Here is a 6,752-nt window from a genome sequence, read left to right as displayed (position 1 = left end):
CTTGTATCAGGACCAAAGTTAGACATGGACGGTTTTATTGTTTCCCATGGTCATCGCAAACTCTCTATCCTCTATGATTCTGTTCTTTATAGTACTGGTATTCTGGATGGTGGTCTCTATAGATTAGAACTAGATGATAATTTTTCCAAATCTTTGTTGTCATATAACATTAATAAATCACTCACAAAGATGAAAGATGAAAGAGAAACGAGACTTGGAGACTTCATCCATGTTGTGGCATCAACGTTTAGGCCACATCTCAAGAGAGCGATTAAATCGCCTCGTAAAGGATGAATTCTTACCTCCTCTCGATTTCTCTGATTTTGGAACATGTGTCAAATGTCTTAAAGGCAAAATGACATTAGCGAATAAGAAAGGTGCCACTAGGAGCTCTAATTTATTAGAACTCATTCATACTGATATTAGTGGTCCCTACCAAATCGCTAGCATAACAGGACATACTTCATTTATCACGTTCATTGACGATTATTCTCGTTACATGTACATGTATCTTATTAAGGATAAATCTGAATCTCTAACAACTTTTAAAGGTTATAAGGCTGAAGTTGAAAAACAATTAGATCGTCATATTAAAGTTGTGAGATCAGATAGAGGCGGTGAATATTATGGAAGACATACTGATGTGGGTCAAGCTCCTGGTCCATTTTATGAGTTTTGTAAGGGCCAAGGGATTGTGAACCAATACACCATGCCTGGTACACCTCAGCAGAATGGTGTCGCTGAAAGAAGAAATCGTACCCTTATGAACATGGTGCGCAGTATGTTAGCCAACACTAATTTACCATTATTCCTCTGGACTGAAGCATTAAAAGCAGCTGTTCATATACTCAATAGAGTTCCTTCTCAGTCTGTCCCTAAAACTCCTTATGAACTTTGGACAGGAAGGAAACCGAGTCTTAAATATATGAAAGTATGGGGCTGCATTGCTGAAGCAAAACTTTACAATCCTTTCCTAAGGAAACTTGACCCTAAGACAGTTACCTGTTTCTTTATTGGGTATCCTGATAATTCAAAGTGTTATCGTTTCTATTGTCCTTCCCATGTCACCCATATTGTTGAAACCAAGCGTGCTGCGTTCCTGGAGGATTTCAAGGTCAGTAGGAGCAATACCAACCCTTACGAAGAATTGCAAGAAGTACAAGACGCGGGGGGGGGGAGATTCGTCGCTTGCCATTACTCCGATTACTCCTCTTGTACCCAATGCAAATACTGCACCTGAAGCTACTGCACCAACTCTAAATCTACCTCTACAATCAGAACCCATTATACCTCATGACGAAGGCACATCAAACGCTCAAAACCAAGACAACGTTGAACCCGATAATCCACTCAGGAGGTCATCTAGGAAAAGAAGGCCTACTAATTGGGATGATTATATTACCTACCTGACTGAAATGGATCCCGGAAAGGTCAATGATCCTATCTCTTACAATGAAGCCATAAGCAGTGATCAGTCTTCTGAATGGAGTAAAGCAATGATTGATGAGCTTGATTCCATGAAGAAAAATGACATTTGGGATTTGGTAGAATTACCCAACGGTGTCAAACCCGTAGGATGTAAATGGGTGTTCAAAACAAAACTGGATCCGAATGGGAACGTTGAACGCTACAAAGCGAGATTGGTTGCAAAGGGCTACACTCAGAAAGAGGGAATTGATTATCAAGAGACGTTTTCACCTGTCTCTCATAAAGATTCATTAAGGATCATCATGGCCCTAGTAGTTCATTTTGATTTAGAACTGCATCAGATGGACGTTAAAACCGCTTTCCTTAACGGAGATTTGGACGAAGATGCTTACATGAAACAACCTGAAGGCTTTAAACCTGAAGGCCATGAGCATCTAGTTTGTAAGCTGAAGAAATCCATTTACGGGTTGAAACAAGCATCACGTCAGTGGTACCTCAAGTTTGATGAAGTCATGAAGAAACAAGGTTTTATGAAGAATCAAGTGGATCAATGCACCTACCTCAAGATGAGTGGGAGCAACTTTACTATACTTGTCCTTTACGTAGATGATATTCTATTGGCAAGTAATAGTTTAGACATGTTGCATTCGTCGAAGCGGTTACTCTCGCATAACTTCGACATGAAGGATCTCAGAGATGCTTCTTACGTCATTGGCATCAAAATTCACCGAGATAGACACAAAGGGATCTTAGGATTGTCCCAAAGGGCTTACATAGATCGTGTCCTTACACGTTACAACATGCAACAGTGCAAACCCTCCGTCGCTCCAGTAGTTAAAGGAGATGTTTTTGGTTCATTCCAGAGTCTGACAACAGAGGTTGAGAAGGAGCAAATGAGCCAGATACCTTACGCGTCAGTAGTCGGGAGCTTGATGTATGCTCAAGTCTGTACTCGTCCAGATATTGCTTATATTGCTGGAATGCTAGGCCGTTATCAGACTAATCCTGGACTAGATCACTGGAAAGCAGCTAAGAAGGTACTACGATATCGGCAAGGGACGAAAGACTATAAACTGACTTATAGAAGAAGTGATCATTTAGAAGTGGTGGGCTATTCTGATTCTAAATCCACTTCGGGCTATATCTTTATGTTAGCATGCGGCCCTATCTCATGGAAGAGTCATAAACAACAGTTGACCACAACTTCCACGATGATGGCAGAGTACATTGTTGTTTATAACACAACCTGTCATGGAATGTTGCTAAGAAATCTGATTACTGGACTCAAAATTGTTAATTCCATTTATAGACCATTGAAGCTTTATTGTGATAACTCAGCTACCGTTAGTTTCTCGAACAGTAACAGTTCGACTGGAGCTGGTTTATATCTTGATACAAAATATATGTTCGTACGTGAACGAGTTGAGGAAAATAATCTTTGTATCGAGTATATTAGTACTAAAGATATGCTTGCGGATCCGATGACTAAAGGTCTCCCTCCTAAGGTTTACAAAGAACATGTTCGGAATATGGGATTTAGTAAAAACCTTATTTGAGCATATTTTACTAGCTTATGTTTTATGATTAATGAAATTTCCTCAGTTTGATTTTGTATGTCTCTTAGAATATGTTCAACCGGTATAATGGCATATAGACAAATAAAGTTACAAATCAAACAAAGGGCTTATGCGTATTTTGATCATAACGATTAGGTTTTAAATTAAGGCTATAGTATGGCTAATGGGGGTCCTGAGTCGCATAATGATTCAACGGCTATATTTCTCTGCTACAGTACTTGTTTAAGGCTAAAATGAGTGTTAACTCCTGATCAGGCTTATCTAATACTCATAGTGAATGATTACTCGGATAAGTGGGAGAATGTAAGATTAAATATATTATGTTTAATATTTAATCTAGTAATCATTTACATTATATAGATCAAAATATATAATAACCTATTAAATAATTAGTTGGTAATTGTTGATGGACCATATTACCCTTATTAACTAATTAGGTTTCCTCTTGGGTGCTTATATAAGGAGAATTATGTAGAGGTTAAAAGGTTACATACTTAGACATAACCGAATAAGCATAACATCATTCGACCTCTTCTCCATAACCGAATTCCCCTATTCGGTTCTCATCATCACCATCATCAGTCAACACCCTAAGGAGAAACCAGATCACACTTACAACTATGTCGAACTCGATGTCATCTTCTCTGACTGGATTCTCCACTACACTGTCTGCTGTAACAGGTATGTTTTCATATTTTCCATGTTTTCATATTTTTCATTATGATTAAAATGTACACATTATTAATGAAGGGTGTCTTTATAATAATAGATTTAATAATAGTTTTGAACGCATGGTACTAGTTCTTACTAATTATTGTAAAAAAGTAGATATTAAAGTACATACATATCCTTTATAAGCAACACAACATCTTTAACATGACTTCAGCCTTCAGGTGACCACACTATCCCCGGTACCGGCATCTGGTGATGGTACTCCTACCCATGCGGGCCTACTGTTACCATACAGGAAATGTGAGGTGGTGTAATCATACGTATCCAAAAGAAAAAACAATCTCTGACCTCAAAGACATAACACACAAACATACATAGAGTCAAATATGAAGAGGAAAAATCATGCAAAGTGCTATTATGAGGTGGTGACAATATTTGATATTTATGCGCAATAGTCATTTTTTTAAATGTATATACTTGTTAACTACTAAAAGTTATATCATAAAATCATATCCATTTTAATCTTGAAAGTTCATATATAAAATGTCACGCAAACGATTTTTTAAGAACATTGATATACTTTACGTGCGTATATTATATGTGTGTGGATGTATATATATAGAGAGAGATAATTGTGCGTTACTATATTTATAATAGTATGTAATCCTATACATAATTTTGGTTTAATAAAAACACGTCTACGTTGCGTAATTATAAACACGTGATGCATAATTATATCTCTATCTTGACATGATTATATTCATTTTTTACCCAAACTACCCACTATGTATGGAACTCGACGGGCATTGGTAAGCTCATTCTTATACCCGATTGTAAAACGTTGTCAATACCTAGCCAACCCTGTCATATATTTGTCGATTAATCTCCCGGCTGGTATCCATAGATATCAGGTATACATATAAGTTTTTTTAAATGCTAGTGCAGATTTTCAAGTGTATAAATTTTTTTCATTCTAATTTTATATTTTTAACGACTACAATATATTAAAATATAATAAACTACATGTATCTCATCACCATAAATTTACTAGATATCCAGAATATGCAAATGAAACAAATCTCTAAAAATAGTTTCATATTTATTAGCATATGAATACAAATATTCTATATCTTACATTTTCAAAGGAGATGTACAGTAACTTTAAGGTGGCAATCTCCTATTTGCTATTTTTTTAGTATTTTTAACTTTACTTATTTTTCTTTTGGGTTATTTTATCACTTATTAGTTATTTCCTTTGTATTGTTGTTAATATACTAATTATAGCATATTATTAATGTTTAATCTAAGATAAACTAATCATCATGTAAGTATATAAAACAATTAATATTATGATATTATCTTATTCCATTTTCCTCTTTTCATTTTCTCTCAATATACCAGTCATTTTATATGATTTGATTAAAATAAGAGAAAAGCTATATAATTATTTTTAAAGATAAATACAATGCATTATTTCTCTAAATATATTTTTATGATTTCTCTTTTAGTTTTGAATACATTATATTTATTTATAAAGTTTAATGCGCCACAACGAGTTAGTTGAAGCTTTCTTATTGTTAATTTTGTTTGTCTTTTTACGTTATAAGATTATAAAACCTCTTAAAGACTAGAGTATTATCTTTTTATCAACCCTACGTGTTTCTATGGAATTCATCGTTTTTTTCCCGCTTCAGTTTTACTTTTTGCATTCTACTTTATCATTGTTGCTATTTTCATTTGGTGCGCAAGAACATATAAAGGTCATATTTGTTTTTCTTAGAGTTAAGGGTATACACGAACTGATTATTGTTTTTGGTAGATCGTATTTCGCAATTGATAGCCACTTGACTCCTAACTAGCCAAACCGCAGCGAAGCGCGGGTTCCATTACTAGTTAACAACATATACATCTAAAAATAAAATCATATTCCACATAATGAAAAGCTAGTACAACCTATAAAATGTGTATATATAGTTTCGGAAAATAATGCATAGCATCACAAATTAGAAACTTTAGGATATGCTTCGGATAAATGTTATGCTTCGGATAAATGTGTATAGAGTTTCGGATAATAAGTCATAGCATCACAAAATCACATACCTATAAAATATTTTTTTTATTCAATCCATACCGCAGGGCAATTCCTGATAATCTTTAGAAAAAAAAAATCTTTAGGCCCTCGAGTAGTGAATATTGGACCCTAAAAAACCTTAAAATATATTAAAAAAAACGCTTAGAATATTTAATAAAAATTATATATATATATATATATCATCTTTTTAATTTCAGCCCTCAGAGATTTAGGCCTCAAGTCTGCGGCCTGCCAGCCCTTTAAGCCGACCCTGCAATCCTGGATATTTTGGGTAATCCCTTTGGACATCGGATTTTTTTTTTCTTTTTTCATCCCTACCACCCTCTTTATAATAGTATATAAGGGTGTTCGGGGCGTTCTCGGTGACCCCATTCGGGGAATGCTTTTGCCGTGCGGGTACACCTCCACCAACAAAATTTTACCGCGCGGTGATGGCTTGGCTCGGTGGGTGGTCACCGATTGAGAGAGAGGAGAGAGAGAATGGGTGATTGGTTGTCAATGTGGGTCCACCCTTTTTCCACCAATTATATTTTTTTCTTTTTTTTATAAAAAATAATTGTGTGAGTGGAGTGATGCCAACGTTTGAGTGCAAAATAGGGACTTAAGAGGGGAGTTGACATGGAATAATCTGATTGGTTGTAACTAAGTGGGGAATACTCCCCACGTGGGGAGCGCCTCAGACACCCTAATGTGTGTGAAGTTATAAATTCTTTGAGCAAGTGGAAATTACTGTAGGTTTTTGTGAATAGTTTTAAAAAATTAAACATGAGCAAAACATTTCCATGAAAACAAAAAAAAAACATACAAGAAGCACAACTGGTTTTGATTTTCAACAAATTATTATATTTTTTTACAGAAAAAAATATGACCTTTTCTCATGTGGCATCTACGATCACCCCAACACCTCCAGCTACCGCCCCAGCCAATGGCAGGACCCGGTTGGTGTCCTATTCCTGCTTGAAGAACTGTAGCTATGGAAGAAA

At 35.5% G+C, this 6,752-nt stretch overlaps 1 long non-coding RNA gene across 1 annotated transcript; it reads right to left on the bottom strand.

The window, feature by feature from the left end:
• Nucleotides 1-3,746: 3,746 nt before the first annotated feature.
• On the bottom strand, nucleotides 3,747-6,752 carry LOC118488971. The gene is made up of 2 exons (XR_004885476.1): nucleotides 6,639-6,752; nucleotides 3,747-3,958 (listed from the first exon to the last, which is right to left on the bottom strand). It is a non-coding gene; the product is annotated as an uncharacterized LOC118488971 (long non-coding RNA).

This window comes from Helianthus annuus, chromosome 17 (assembly GCF_002127325.2).
Source record: "Helianthus annuus cultivar XRQ/B chromosome 17, HanXRQr2.0-SUNRISE, whole genome shotgun sequence".
Lineage (NCBI taxonomy): Eukaryota > Viridiplantae > Streptophyta > Magnoliopsida > Asterales > Asteraceae > Helianthus > Helianthus annuus.
The sequence above is the reverse complement of the archived record's forward strand: the minus strand, read 5'-3'. Positions and strand labels throughout refer to the sequence as shown.